This window comes from Giraffa tippelskirchi, chromosome 1 (assembly GCF_054371585.1).
Source record: "Giraffa tippelskirchi isolate mGirTip1 chromosome 1, T2T-mGirTip1v1.2.pri, whole genome shotgun sequence".
Lineage (NCBI taxonomy): Eukaryota > Metazoa > Chordata > Mammalia > Artiodactyla > Giraffidae > Giraffa > Giraffa tippelskirchi.
In genome coordinates, this window is record NC_137275.1 from 187,042,581 (window position 1) to 187,058,378 (window position 15,798).

Sequence of the window (15,798 nt, forward strand, 5' to 3'; positions counted from 1 at the left end):
AATGCAGGAGACATGGCTTCAGTCCCTGGTCTGAGAAGATCCCACATGCCACAGAGCAACAAAGCCCGTGCACCACAACTATTGAGCCTGTGCTCTAGAGCCTGGAAGCCACAACTTCTGAACCCACGTGCTGCAACTACTGAAGCCTGTGCGCTCTAGAGCCTGTGCTACGCAACAAGAGGAGTCCACACACTTCAACTAGAGAGTAGCCCACACTCATTGCGACTACAGAAAAGCTCGCACAGCAATGAAGACCCAGTATAGCCATAAATAAATAAATAAATAGAGATTGGAAAAAAAAAAAAGCCCTGGAGACATTTAGAATCACTAGGTACGTTGCATAGCAAGAGAAAGAAGGAGTCCCTGACTTCTGCCCTGACATGGTTGACTTTCAGGACAGAAAATCATGTCAGCAGTCAGGCTGGCACAAAGGGGCACCCACTCTACATGGTTCCATTTACTTGAAGCCAACAGCAAGCCTAATGGACTGTGACAGCTGTCAGAATACTGTCACCTTTGGGATGGGGATATTGACTGGAAGAGGGAGGATTTGGGGGCGTAGGAAATCTCCATGTCTTGATCTTGGTGGTGGTTACATGGTGTTATGAACTGAATGTGTTGTTGTTCAATCACTAAGCCATGTCTGACTCTGCGACCCCATGGACTGCAGCACACCAGGCCTCCCTGTCCCTCACCATCTCCCAGAGTTTGTTCAAACTCATGTCCATAGAGTTGGTGATGCTATCCAACCATCTTGTCCTCTGTCATCCTCTTCTCCTCCCGCCTTCAATCTTTCCCATCATCAGGGTGTTTTCCAATGAGGAGGCTTTTCGCATCAGGTGGCCAAAGTATTGGAGCTTCAGCTGGAGCATCAGTCCTTTCAATTAATATTCAGGGTTGATTTCAATTAGGGTTAACTAATTTGATCTCCTTGCTGTCCAATGTACTCTCAAGAGTCTTCTCCAGCACCACAATTCAAAAGCATCAATTCTTTGGCGTTCAGACTTCTTTATGTTCTAACTCTGCTGCAAAACCCATAGTTTTGACTATACGGACCTTTGTCAACAAAGTGATGTCTTTGTTTTTTAATACGGTGTCTATACACTGAATGTGTGTGTCCCCCTAAAATGCATATGTTGAAAACCTACCACCTGACATATTAGGAGGTGGGGCCTTTGGGAGGTAATTAGGATTAGATGAGGTCAGGGGAGTGGGGCCTCCATGATGAGGTTAGTGCCCTTCTGAGAGTCAGAGAGACCTGGCTTCTCCTCCTCCTTACTCTCCAAGTAAGCATATTGGAGAAGTCAGCTGTCTGCAGCCCAGAAGAGGGCCCTCACCAGGACCTGCCATACTGCACTCCAATCTCAAGACGTCTGGCCTCCAGGACAGTGAGGAATAAGTGTTTATTGTTGATAAGCCCCCCAGTCTATGGTATTCTGTCCTAGCGGCCAGAACTAAGACAATGAGTAAAAACCATGAAGTTTTACACTGACGATCTGGATAGCTGATGGATATATTTATAACTCAAACATTTTTTTTTTTTTTGAAAAGCACTTTGGAATTGCAGGCATACACTTGTCAGGGTTTTCCTATAGCATCCTTCAGAAGGGCCTTTACTGTAGGAGTCCTGGGAGTGCCGCAGGCAGGCAGCGACTGGCCATGAGGTCTCTCCAGCGGCTCTGTGCTCCTCCCGGCTGACAAGACTTTTTGGGGCTGACATTTCAGTCTCATTAGTGCCCAGTGTGTACAGAGGTGGGACCCTCAGCAGATAATCTTATTTCTCCTGGAAAGACAGCTCCCAGTGGAGGGAGAGCACGCCTGTGCCATGGTGTGTTGTGAAGTGCTCCTGGCCTAGGATCTGGGGGGCTGTCAGCTCCCCCTCCCTCGCCCCCGGATCAGCCTCGGCAAGAGAGAGTCCAGCAGACACTGCCTGCCATCGGATCCTGAGGTGACTCTCCTGGCCACCAATGTGGAGCTCATTTTGTTTGCTTTGTGTGTTACTTTTCACCCACCCCTTTCAGTTGCCAAGGAAACAGTGACGCAGCCTCGGGTGGGGCCTCGGGCTCAGTCAGCTTGGAGTCTTTTAAGGCAATGGTGGTTCAGTGAGGAGGCTCTGGCCCTGGAGCTGGGAGGGCTGGCACACCGGGTACAGGGGGCAGGGCCGAATGGGGAGGGGGGGAGGGAGTGACCCCAATGGAAGAGGCGGCGGGTTCGCTGTGGACCGGCTGGGGGGATGATAGTCAGGGAGTGAGTCTTCCCTCAGAGCCCTAGGAGACCCAGCCTTGGCAGAGTAGCCAGTAGATACGAAGCAGATGGTTCTCGAGATAACAGGGAACAGTCTTTTCCCGTCCTGGGTGTCTGTGGGGCCTGGGACAGCTGGTCTCTGAGGCTCTGGCAGGTCCCAAGCCCCTGCAGACCAGTCAGGAAGGAGCAGCAGAACAGGTTTCTAGGTGCTAACAATGTGTCTGTGGACAAATCGGGGTGAGGCAGTTGGCTGGGAGCTAAGATTCAGGAGGACCCTTCTCCATTTGAGGAATGGCTCTGGAATCCAGAGATGAGCTCCCCCGCTTTCCATCCCTCCACGGCTGGCTGTCACCAATGACACCGGGACTCTTGGGGCTTCACTGTCAGCCTGCTCCATCCTGTACAGCCTCCGGTGGCAGCGCCTCGGGCCTAACACCCTCCACTCCCCAGCCCCTTTCCCTGTCGTGCATTGAGTTTGTTCTGGCCCCCTACGACACAAGCAGCCCAGTCCCATGGCTGAGAAGGCCTGCTGGTTGTGGGCAGGTCTATTTCTGGTCTTGTCTGAGTGCATTTTTTTCTTTTTGACCACACCACATGGCATGTGGGATCTTAGTTCCCTGACTAGGGATTGAACCCCCACCCTCTGCAGTGGAAGCTCGGAGTCTTAACCACTGGACTGCCAGGAAAGTCCCTGGGTGCCTCTCTATTTAATTCTCTGCCTAAAAAGGCAGATCTGCCTGTAGCTCTGGATGGAGCACTGGTAAGAGTGTCCCTAGTTCTCTTGACCCGGGGCAGCCTGCAGCCTGTGAGCATGGCCCCTCTCAGGGGCATGCCTTCCTTTTCTGCCGCGAGAATGAAAACCCTCCACTGCCTCACTTGAATGGGTACTGTTCGCACTCTCTAACCCTCCACCTAACTTCCCTCTCCCTGACATTCTCCTAATCAACCAGTCTCAAAACCTCTGAGTTATTTTTGATTCATCTTTCTCCTTTATCAGCCTTATCTTATCACTTATCAAATTCTGTCAGTTCTTCCTTCCGAATGTCTCCAGCATATGTCCCTTCCTTTTTAAAAAAATAAGTTTCATTGTTTTTCTTAGTATAACAGAGAACTATGCTCAATGTAGAAAATTTAGAAAGCACCAGTAACCAAAAAGAATATGATTAAAATTATCCGTCAGCTTCCAGTCATAGCATATATTATTGTCATATATGTCCAGGTCGTCTCTTACTTGCGCCCACAAACCCACACCCTTTTCTTTTTTTCACATCTCTCCATTCTTGCCACAATCACATCATCTGTGCTTGCCTTTCCTCAGCCCCTCTGACTCCCCTTCTGTCTACCCTGCCACCTCTACCACCTTCTCAAGCATTGCCTCTGAAACACATCTAAGCTTGGTCAGCCACTGGTCTGCAGGAAACCAGTGTCCCTCTGAGTGGAAGCCCACAATTTGATGAGCATATGGTGGGTGCCCGTGTGTGATTAGAAAAAAGGCTCCCTGGGGCTTCTCTGGTGGTCCAGTGGCTAAGACTCTACACTCCCAATGCAGGGGGTCCAGGTTCGATCCCTGGTCTGGGAACTAGATCCCACATACTGCGACTAAGAGTTCACTTACTGCGACTAAAGATCTTGAGTGCCAAAACTAGGACCCAGTGCAGCCAAAATAAATAAATAAATATATTTTTTTTTAAAAAATAAGAAGAAAGACGGTTCCCCTTCTTCAAGGAGGAGGCAGCTTCTGGACTGAGTGAGTGATTGATGGGCAGGGTGCAGGCTGCTCACTTGTCCCTTCTACGGGAGCTGTGAATAACTAGCTGGCAGCCCTGGTCACGCTTGTCCTCTGCCGTTGTTCTTCTGTTGTTTAGTCACTAAGTCACATCCGACTCTTTTAAGACCCTCATGGACTGTAGCCTGCCAGGCTCCTCTGTCCGTGGGATATTTTGCAGGCAAGAATACTGAAGTGGGTTGCCATTTCCTTCTCCAGGGCCCTCTGCTGTGTGATGGCTAATTCTATCTTACTAACCACGGTCCCTCCCTTCCCCAGCACTTACCCTCTTGAGCTGCTAGGCCAGTCTAGCCTCTGCTTCTCGAACATTGTGTTTGGCCCTTCCTGGGGTCTTAGCCAAAGCCACACGCTCTACACCTTGCTCCTTCTCCCTACCTCACATGGCTGTGCACAGAGGCCCAGCCCGGTCACACCTCATGTGCTTGTAGGGTCCAGGCAGGTCCCCCGTGTGGGTGGGATGCTGTCTGCGAGAAGGGGAGATGGCTTACTTTGACAGATCTTCACCCAGGTCACTAAACACAGAATCCCTAGTTTTTAATGTTACCTACTAGTTCAATACTATGGTTGGATAGCATCACTGATTCAACAGACATGAACTTGGGCGACCTCTGGGAGATAGTGAGGGACAGGGAGACCTGGCGTGCTTCAGTCCGTCGGGTCTCAAAGAATTGGACATGACTTAGCGACTGAACAACAACAACAACACTAATTCAACACATTCAGAAGCCTGGTTGAGGCTGAGCAAAGCTGTCCAGGCCCTGCCACGGCTCATCTCGCCCCTGAAGATTTCTGCACCTCCGTCTCACCTCTCCTTGATCGGCCTTGCCTTTCACCCAAGGGAACGAGATATCCCTAAGTTGGCAGCTTAGGCGATAGGGTTTAGTAGAAAGCAGACTTATTCATTCATTCAACAAGCATTTAGTGAGTGACTAGATAAACTGTGCTGCCAAAAGCCTGGGTGTGGGTTCTGACTCTACCACTTTCTTGAGCAAGTCACAAATTCTCTGAGCCCCATTTTCCTACCTGTAAAATGGGGATTAAGTAAATCTCCACCTACTCACTTGTGAAAAGGTACTGGAATGATACACGTGACAGCACTGTATAAACGGTGAAGCTCTGTGAAATGCCAATGTCTTCCCATCCTGTTCAGGGTGTGTTAACTTTATGTTTTGAAATGGTGTGAGTAGGCTTGCTACAGTAGTGAGTATATATCAGACATTTGATGAGTCCTCGAGGATTAGTTAATGAAATGTACTGATAGTGCTGTATCTTTCAGTAGAGGATTTGTGTAGGTGATGACAAAACTACCACCAATGAAGTGATAATTTAATAATATTGATAATTGGCACTTCCCTGGAGCTTCAGTGGCTAAGACTCCATGCTCCCAGTGCAGGGGGCCTGGGTTCCATCCCTGGTCAGGGAACTAAAGATCCTGCAACCAAAGATCCATCTGCAACTAAAGATCCTGATTTCTGCAACTAAGAGTTTGCTTGCCACAAGAAAAAAATCCTACAAGCCACAGCGAAGATGGAAGATCATGTGTGCCACAATTAAGATCTGGAACAGCCAAATAACTAAGTATTAAAAATATTTTTTAAATATTTTAAAAATAATGTTGATAATGATAATAGACCCCTGCTAAGAGCTTTTAGAATCTTTGTCTCCTTTAGTGGTCATAATTACATTATAAGGGAAGTACTATTATCACCCCCATTAGATAGATGAGGAAACCGAGGCTTATTGAGACTAATAACTTTTCTTCTTGCATATTTGGTGAAAGGTATGGATAGCAGAGGAAACAGGGAACTAAACTAACAGAGTGAGTCAACCCATGGCTCTGGAGGGTTAGAGATAATAATAATATACACAAAATCATTAGAAGACTCCTGGGCAAATGGTTTGCATTCAGTAACTCATACCTATTGTGACTGGGTTTTAGGCTCATTACAAACATTATTTTATTTGATTCAATCCTTACAATGACCCTGTGAGATAGGCATTATTCTGTCCATTTTACAAATGGAGAGACCAATATTCAGAGAGGTTTAGTGCCTCCACCCAGGTCACACAGCTGGCCTAGGACCCATGCCCCCCTGTCCCGTTACTTCTTTGGTCAGCTTGGATTTGGGTCTCATCAGCCCTTCCCTGGAAATGCTCTGCTTCTTGTAATGTTGCCGGCGGTACTTCTACAAGCCTATTAGCTGGAGGCTCCTTGGTCAAGGCCTTCAAGGCAACCTCTACTGGAGCCCATCGGCCTTGGAAATACCTGTACAGCTGAGATGCTCAGGGCTGGCATCTCAGAATCAGCTCAGGGCCTCCCTTTAAATTCCAAGGGAACAAAGACTTTACAGAACCTACCCTGGCCCTCCCCACCCCCACCCATTTTTTTTTCCAAAGAAAAATGAAAGAATCTGATAATTACTTCTATCTACCACCCAACTGTACTAATTACCAACCTATTTCTTCACAGTGTGACAGACACCAGCTCTGGAAAACACATAGAGATAAATTAGCACTAATTGGTTTTCCTCTGGCTGTTTGAATTAGTATTTAAAGCTCCAATTACAAAGCAGAATAATTGCTATTAATGTCCTATTGCCGTACAAAAGGCAGTTCTCTGGAGAACCAGCCCAGGTGTATTATTACTCTGATTACAGCATATTTAACCTGGCTCATTAAGAAGGAGACGCGGGGGACAGTTTCAATATGGCGGACCAACGGCTTCCTGCAGGGTGGAAAGTTGGAGGACACAACTGTGACTTGTCTTGAAGATAGGACTGTGAGAGAGAAAAAGGCAGAAACAGAAGAAGGGACAGGAAGGGAGGAGGAGAAGGTGAGCCTGGAAGCCTCTGAGGGGGGTGGGTGGTCTTGGCAGGGCTTCTGGGGTCTCTTCCTGCTTCCCTGTCTCCTTGGTAACCCTTCCTGGGTCCAGCCTACACCCCTCTGTCCACAACCGGCCTTCTCCTCACCCCTAAGGCCAGCAAAGCCCTTCTTGCACCTTCCTGGCCCCTGCGTGGAGGCTTGGGGAGTGAAGCTGCCAACTGAAGGATGCGTGGGGTGTCCTGGATGTTGGCATCAGACTTGTCACCAGTGGTGGGGGGAGGGGCTGTGCTCGCCATCCATCTCTGCTCTCCAGGTTGGGACAGAGGCTTTAGGACCTAGAGTATGCTCTCTGTCCTCACTGTGGAGGATCTTGCATTTGCCCCCTCCATCCCCTGACCCCTTCCTGGCACCATTTTCCCTCTTGTTCCTCTACCGGCACCTTTCCTGTTCTGATCAGAGACTGTCGGTGAGTTAGGGAGAAGGTAAGCTCGGTGAGGGGAGCTTCTGTACAAAGGAGGTAGAGAGTTCAGCTCCTCTCCTTACTGGCTGGATGGCAAGTCCTCCAAAGTCCAAGAGGCTCAGTCTCTTCAACTGGAAAATGGGCACAACAACCTCCCTGTTTCTGCTTCACAGAAGCTGTGAGGATGGAATGGGGATGGGTGTGAGAGTCCTTCGTCAATTACAGAGGCTCTACCTATATAAACCAGTGTGTGTGTGTGCTCAGTTGCTCAATCCTGTCCGACTCTTTGTGATCCCATGCACTGTAGCCCACCAGGCTTCTTCTTTCCATGGAATTTTCCTAACAAGAATACTTGAGCTGGTTGCCATTTCCTTCTCTGGGGTACCTTTCCGACCCAGGAATCAAACTCGCATCTCCTGCATTGGCAGGTGGATCCTTTACCACTGAGCCACTTGGGAAATCACCTAAACAAAGGGGCTTCTCTGATTCACTATGGACCAGTGTTGGCACTTATGGGAGAACAGAGCTGCTGCTTGCCAGTCCTTTCTTTGGTCCCTTCTTCTGCTTCAATAGCTTCCCTTCCTCCTCTCTGACTCCTTCTCCACTTCCTCTTCTGCCCTTCCTGGCAGACTCGGAGAAAGCATCTCTATCCTCATTCACGCTAGAATGTTGAGAACTCAATGAGTTACCCTTTCCTCGAGCAGCTGCATTTCAAAAGGGAGGGCTATGTTTAACCCAAGAAATGAGTCACTAATGGTGAACTTTCAGGCAAACTGAGATGATATTTTGTGGGGGAGAAAGAGGATGTCACGGCACTCCTCCGAGCCCCATAGGCAGCTGTCTGCTCACTGATACACAGGTTTGGTGGGGCCTGGTGCCAGGGGAGGAAGGAGACCCCGCAGGGAATAGGTGCCAAGGGGAAAATCCCTGACAATGGAGAGGAGGTCCTGCGAACCTGGCTGAGGCTGCTGACCCAGGATGTTCAGTGAGAAGAGGGGTGTTCCTGTTCTGGGGGTGCTGGTGGTGAGCTCTGGCCCGTCTGTTCCCACCAGGATGCGGCTCCTGGGCAGAGCTCAGGTGGGGCATCTCTGAGGCCGTCCAGAGGAGTGTGGCCTCCCCAGGAGGCCTCTGCCTTTATCTTTGGGAAATAGACAAAGTTGACTCTCCCCTGGAAGGACTCCTTGGGGTCTTTCATCCCTTCTCTGTTCCCGGCACTTTTGGGCCCTCCCGTCTCTCCCCTTCCCCTCCCCTGGACCCCATCTTCCTCAGTCCTGCCAGCCTCTGTGTGCCACCCCCCACCCTGACTGGGGAGAGACTCCACAGAGAAAGAGGCAAGGCAGTGTCCTGGGAGTGGAGAATCAGGTTTGGCTGGGTCTGTTCTAGATGATAGGGTTTCCCAGATGTCGCTAGTGGTAAAGAATCTGCCTGTCAATGCAAGAGACATAAGAGACGCGGGTTTGATCTCTGGGCTGGGAAGATCCCCTGGAGGAGGACACGGCAACTCACTCCAGTATTCTTGCCTGGAGAATCCCATGAACAGAGGAGCCTAGCAGGCTACCGTCCATGGGGTCGCAAAGAGTTGGCGGTGACTCAGCATACATGCACACGCTTCTAGGTGATGTTCTAGGATTTCCTGGCTCCCCTTCCTTCTCTACATCACCAGATCTCTGATACCCAAGCAGCTAGTGCCTCTCAGCACCATCCAGGGACCCCAGAGCTCCAAGAGCTTTGGCCAAGGGGTTCCTGAGGTGGGTGATGACAAGGCAGCCAGGGCCCATCTGCCAGGGAGGAGCCTCTGGGTGGTCTCTGCCGGGTGGGCCCAGCTGTAGCCGCCCAGAAAAGGAGCGTCACTGCCAATGAATCCTTCTTTACAACCATGCTGGGAGGGACGTGTAAGGGCCCGTGGGTGGGTGTTCATGTATGGGGGGGGGATTTCTTTTTAAGAGACAAGGTGGGTGGAATGGGGGAAGCCAGCTGGCTGTGGGCTCTATTTCTACTGACAAGGCTTTACCCTGTAGGTGTGAGGAATTCCAATTAAATATGCAGCCTATTTGTCTGTGTGTGGGAGAGGGTTTGCTGGGAAGGAGGGGAACGGAGGCAGCAGCCTCTCTGCGGCATACCAGCAAACTAGAAATTAGCTCTGTTCATCACAGGCTCACGGGGCTTCCCTCAGCCCTCCTGTGCACTCACAGGAGTCGCGGGAAGGAGACAGACAGAGGAAGCGAGAAGGGAGAGAGAGGTTGGGGAGGCGGGTTCTCCCAACTTGAAGGGCTTCCGGAATCTCTGAGTGGGCAGGAAGGATTGCCTGACTCCTAGGCTCTCGTGGAGTTTCTGGAGGCGCTGGTGGGGAGATTTTCCCACCCATCTGTCCCCATAGTGGATGACTGGGGTCATCTGGGCGCACCCCCAAAACAATGGGGCTTCATAGGCACCCCCAGGGGCATCTCCAGCCAGGGAGGCAGGTGGGTCAGTGGCCAGGGTTGCCTAGGGCAGACGTCATCGCCTCCCTCAGCAGGGCCTGGGGACCACCCTTCTTCACCCCTATGACAGAGCAGCACTTGGAGAGCCTCGTAGGCAGTGGTTTCTCTGAAGAACTGGATGCTGAAACGCTGAAGTTGGAGCTCAGGTGTTGGATGCAAGGATCCCCCCCACCACGGGGTTTTGGGTAAGGGGGTACCTGGGCCTGTAGAAGCCATTGCAGACCTTTTGTCAAACCGTCATCTCTCCCGTTTCTCATGGATGGTGGAAAACATGAAAGTTCTCTAAGGTACAAAGATACAGTCTTTCAAAAGCAACACAGTGTGGCTTTTGGGGGCTTTTCCTGGCCCCACATGAGACCTTTGAACAGCAGCTGGGCTGGATGCACTCATCTTAGTCGGTTAGTTAGTGTTGGTCACTCAGTCGTGTCCGACTCTTTGCGACCCCATGGACGGTAGCCCACCAGGCTTCTCTGTCCATGGAATTTTCCAGGCAAGAATACTGGAGTGGGTTTCCATTACCTTCTCCAGAGGATCTTCCTGACTCAGGGATTGAACCTGGGTCTCCTGCATTGTGGGCAGGTTTCTTTTACCATTTGAGCCAGTCACCTTGCCCCTTAGCCTGCAAACCTCTGGCCTTTCATCCCAGCGGCCGCTCCATCCTCCCGCACCCTCCTTCATCACCACTTCCATCTTCAGTCCAGTCTTTTATGCATTTTTCTCTTATCCTTTCTTGATGCTGTTTCTTTCCCCATTTGCAAATGCTGATTCCTCCATAGCTTGGATCTCACCATCTATTTCCCAACTGGTTCAAACACCATCCTTGGCCATGAGCTTAGGAACTGGTTATGAAACCAGAGACAGGGTATTTGGCAGGGCAGATTTTCTGACCCAGGCCCTTGAGGTGGTGGCTAGGGAACCCCAGCCAGATGACTCCTCAGAACACCAAAACAAGGACCACTTGGTGGACCACAAGGACCGCATGGGTTTGCACAAGAGGACGGGGACTTGTGCTCTGGTTGCTGCAGCCCCTGGCCTCTCTCTCCTCTACTTCACATGCCCCTGCCCCTCCCAGCCTGCAGCTGCCACTGAAAATGCAAGGAAGACAGAGCAGCTTGAGGAAAGGGCTAGAGGGGAAGGGGAGGCAGAGAGGTGAAGGGATCAGAGGAGGAGAAGAGGAGGAGAGAACATGAGGAGGGAGAGGTGTGTCTGCAATGAGAATATTAAAACGGTAAAATCAGGCCATATGCAAGCATCTTGGTGTTTTCTTTTTTTAAACAATATTTGCTTAAATTAGCTGTAAGGCAAGGAGGGTGAAGACCAAAATGTGGGGCAGGCTTCGCCCAAAGGGCACGTTTGCGAGTCCAGGGGATAAATCAGAACTTATGCTGCCAGACCAGAAGCTTGGAAGCACTGAGGGGTTCAAATGGGTGAGTGCCTCATGGTGGCAGAGCGGGGCCAGGGGAGTGACATGTGGCTTGGGCATGGCTGGCACCTCCGCCTGACCCTTTTCTCTGGACCTGGGACTGTGGATGATGCTTCCAGAAAACATTTGGGTCTGCTCCATGCAGGGCCCACTGGGGTTGGTGGGGACACGGCACCAGGCTATACTGGGGGAAAGGCAAGCATGGCCAGAGGTTTGACTGAGGTTGGTGGTCCTTGTGGACATCAGTCGCACTGAGAGGACCACAAGGCAGAGGGGCAGCAATGTCCTACCTTCTCTGTATTGAACCCTTGATACGTGACATCAGGTGTCACATGCACCCCACCCAGCACCAACCCTGCCCTCTTGGGACTAGCCTAGACAAGATGCCTGTCAATAGGAAGAAGCTCCTCTTTGTCTGGGGAGTTTCCACCAGCCCCTGCCCCCTCCCTTTCTCCCCAGAATTCCCTGCTCCTCCACAGGACCAAGGAGGAGCTGGCCCCCAGCCCAAGATGGGCTCTCAACTCCACATCTCTGAGATGCGCAGGGCTAAGCAGACCTTTTGGGCAGAAGTCTAGGCCTTCAGTCCAGAATAGAGCACCTGACCGACCCCTTAAATGTTCCCCTGAGCCCAGCCCCGTGAAGGGTCTGAGAGAGGATTCAGGGCGTGGCCCTGTGCTCAGGGTAACTCTCTAGGAGGGGCCAAGCCCTCTGTTGTTGCAGGAGATCCATTAGGAAGCTGTGTTCCTGGCTTTGTGGATTCCGGGGAGGAGTGAACCGGAAGACAGGGATTAAACTGGGGAGGGTGAGGCCATGGGTGGGATCCTTCTAGGCTCTGAGAGCTACTAAAGCCAGGGAAGGGGGGCTTGGCCTGGGGAGTTGAGGGCAGAGAGGAGAGTGGAGAATGTGGCCCCAGGACCCTCAGGGGAGAGGCAGACCCTGAGGGAGATGGGCAGGGCCTCTGGGTGGCAGCTCACCCCCAGCTCCCAGCTGGCTCTGGCCCTGCCCTTGGGTTCCCGAGCTCCCCTTCTCACCTCCCGGCAGGCACTCCTGCCACCCTCACAGCTGGGGGCGGTGACTGCCGTGGCGCCACCGGGAAAATGTTGTGAATGGCAGAGCTGTTCTGAGCCCCAGACTTCCTTTGGTGGGGCGGGGAGACTGGGGGGAGAATCCAACCATGAGGCATTTTTCTGGTGCTAAGGATAACCTTGTGGGAAGCCGAGAAAATCCAATTAGATGGGGAGGCTGAAGGAGTGTGGGAGAAGATTTCTTGGAGCTTTCTGGCTTCCCCATGAGAAATCACAGCCTGGATCCTTCATTCCAGCCCCACTCCCCAACCGCTCCTAACTCAGGGCAGGACGGTTCCCCCCTTGGGGGAACAGAGTCCCCCTGAGGCAGTCCCCTCTGCCAGCTGCACCCCCAGGGCAGAAGCCCCCACTCTTCCTGTCCTCTCCCTGGTTGCCCCCTGCACCCCTCCGGGCTGCTGCCCATCTGAACCTGGGCCTCCTGCTTGCTCTGAGTGAGATCTCCAGAGAGTGTCCACCTCACCCAGCTCAGCACTGATAAGGTGACAAGGGACCTCACTCCCCTGGATCAACACCTCCAACCACCCGGGCAGACAAGTCAGTAAGCCCGCATCCTCCGAGTTTTGCCCCCGAGACTCTCAGGCTTCTCAGGGGGGGCAGCTGTGGAGGCCCTCAGCAGCCCTCACCCAGGGCTCTGCACATGGAGTCTTCTCCCTCCCTTTCCTGTTGTCCCATTCCTCTCCTGTGATCCTGCTGATGGAGCTGGGCTGGGCCACCCTTTCTGCTGAGATAAACAGGCCTGGGTGGAGATCTTCCCAGCTAGCCTCTTAGGAGAAGGTTCTGGAAGCGCAGTCTTGTTGGGGCGCAGGGCACTGACACAGGTTCCTAGCCTGCTCTCCCAGTTCTGGTGAGGTCACTAGGAGGGTGCCTTTGTGGGGGGGGGGGCAGTGAAGCCTTCAGCCTCTCATTGGCCCTCCTCCAGGGCTGGGGCCTGCGTTCGGCTCTGTGTCCCTGTCGACTGGTGGGAGGCTGTCCTCGGAGGTGTGAGGAACTCCAATTAAGCATTCAGCCCGTCTGCCTGTGTAGGGGGCCCAGGCTGTGGGGGAGGCAGCCTCTCGCTGTCTAGGTGACTAATCTTCACAACACCAATTATGAGCCTCTGGGGAGGAGGAGGTGGGAAGGTGGGCAAGGGAGGCGGGGGAGGCGGGGGCCGGGGTTTCCTCACCGAGTCAGCTGCCTGGCAGCCTGTGCGCGTGATCCAGGGCACGGAGAACCATGGGGACCCAGGATCCCTGCAGGAGAACTCTACATGACTGCGGGGTCCAAGGTGCCCTGTATTTGCCCTAATATTTTCTGAGGCCTTCAGATGTCTCAGGTACCCCTTCTCCCCACAACCCTGAGGTCACTGGTGTTGGCCTCAATATACAGATGGAGAACCTGAGGAGCACAGAAGGAAAGGGCTTACTTGCTAGAGGTCAGCTGGATAAGAGGGAGGTCAGACTTGGTGCATGTGTGTCTCTGACTGCAAGACTCGTGTTTTCGTGGGTGTCTCAGGACTGCACAAAGAACCCTGTGGGTCTCAGCTCAAGTAGGGCTCAGGCCACAAGCCTCCCCACGATCCATCATATGTTGTTGTTGTTTAGTCACTAGTTTGTGTTCCACCCTTTTGTGAACCCATGGACTGTAGCCCACCAGGCTCCTCTGTCTGTGGGATTTCCCAGGCAAGAATACTGGAGTGGGTTACCATTTCCTCCTCCAGGGGATCTTCCCAATCCAGGGATTGAACCTGAGTCTCCTGCATTGTCAGGTGGATTCTTATACCACTGAGTCATCTGGGAAGCGCCCCCTCCACCCCATTATATGAGGGGGACTGAAAAACCAAGGGGCGAGGGCTGGGGTTACACTCTGGCATCCACTACCTCTCCACTGGGAGAAGGAGTTGTTCGGGAGGCCAGGCACAGTCCCAACTGGGAATGTTCATTGGCCCAGCAAATTCAGTTCAGTTCAGTCACTCAGTCATGTCTGACTCTTTGCAAGCCCACGGACTGCAGCATACCAGGCTTCCCTGTCCATCACCAACTCCCAGAGCTTGCTCAAACTCATGTCCATTGAGTCGGTGATGCCATCCAACCGTCTGATCCTCTGTCATCTCCTTCTCCTCCCGCCTTCAATCTCTCACAGCTTTAGGGTCTTTTCCAATGAGTCGGCATTTCACATCAGGTGGCCAAAGTATTGGAGTTTCAGCTTCAGCATCAGTCCTTCCAATGAATATTCAGGACTGACTTCCTTTGGGATTGACTGGTTGGATCTCCTTACAGTCCAAGGGACTCTCAAGAATCTTCTCCAACACCACAGTTCAAAAGCATCAATTTTTTGGTGCTCAGCTTTCTTTATAATCCAACTCTCACATCTATACATGACTACTGGAATACTTATCAATTATTTATGGCAGGCCAAGCACTTAGAACTGGGAAAGGTGAGGAAGGCTTGGGCTCTAAAAGGAGAGGTTCAGCTGAAATTTGACAGCAAGCAGAAGAAGTACTGAGGATTCCAGAAGAAATCCTACATTGGCCTCTCTGGGCCTGGAAGAAGGTGCATTTGAACCCAGCTCTAGGGCATAAGTACAGCGTGGGGCAGAGCAGAATAGGACCTGCAGTGAGCAGCTGGGGGGAGGGCTGTAAGGGGTCCGAGGTGGCCACAGCCTCTGCCGAGGGGTCTTGGCTCTTTCCTCTGGGCTTCTGCTGTAGGGTCAGCCCAGTGGCTCCAGAGGCCTGGTGCTCTGTCTCCATGACCCAGAGGACCTTTTCAAGGGTAAATCCAAAAGAAGCACTGGGGACAGTGTTTTAAAAGGAATGAAGGGCCCTCTCAACCCTTCAGGCTTCTGGGGAAATGCTAGGTTTCAGGTCTTGATCCCTATATGACATTTTTATTCATAGTTTGGGCTTATGAAATATAAGCCTACAGAAGAAAATGAGCTGTTGTTATCTTCCAAGGATGACGCATGGGAGGACACAGGGCTTGGACTACAGGCGAGGGCATTTTGATTGGACCTGTGACCCTCCTGAGAGTGGGTGCAACACAGTAGTCTGCTGCGTGTAGTTAAAAGTGGGGTTACTTCCCATGTGCCCCGAGGGAGGTGATGGATTACCACTCCCTTCCTCACTCAGGCCTCGTCACTTTCACTGATGACAGAGGCCCTTGTTCCTCAGACCCCACCCTAGCTTTTTGAGACCCACAGTAGTTTATGCCTTGAAATCCATTTGTCCAGAGCAAAGGTCTGCTTCACCCCCAAGGACGTACAGTAGAGAAAATGGGGGAGCCAGAGGCATTTGCTTTTCTGTCTCAACCACAGGTGGGGATTTTAGGGGTGTCAACATCTCATCAATGATTTCAAGGTAAAAGTGAGTCACTCAGTCTTGTCTGAGTCTTTGCAACCCCATGGACTGTAGCCCGCCAGGCTCATCTAACCATGGGTTTCTTGAGGCAAGAACACTAGAGTGGATAGCCACTTCCTTCTCAACATCAATGATTTGAGGTTCTGCTAATTTCCTGGGCTGCTC

The 15,798-nt window shown here is 51.9% G+C and overlaps 1 protein-coding gene across 2 annotated transcripts in view; it reads right to left on the reverse strand.

Moving 5' to 3' along the window:
- Window positions 1–15,798, reverse strand: part of PEBP4 (phosphatidylethanolamine binding protein 4) — a 227,137-nt gene that overhangs the window by 58,030 nt on the left and 153,309 nt on the right. The window lies entirely within an intron of this gene.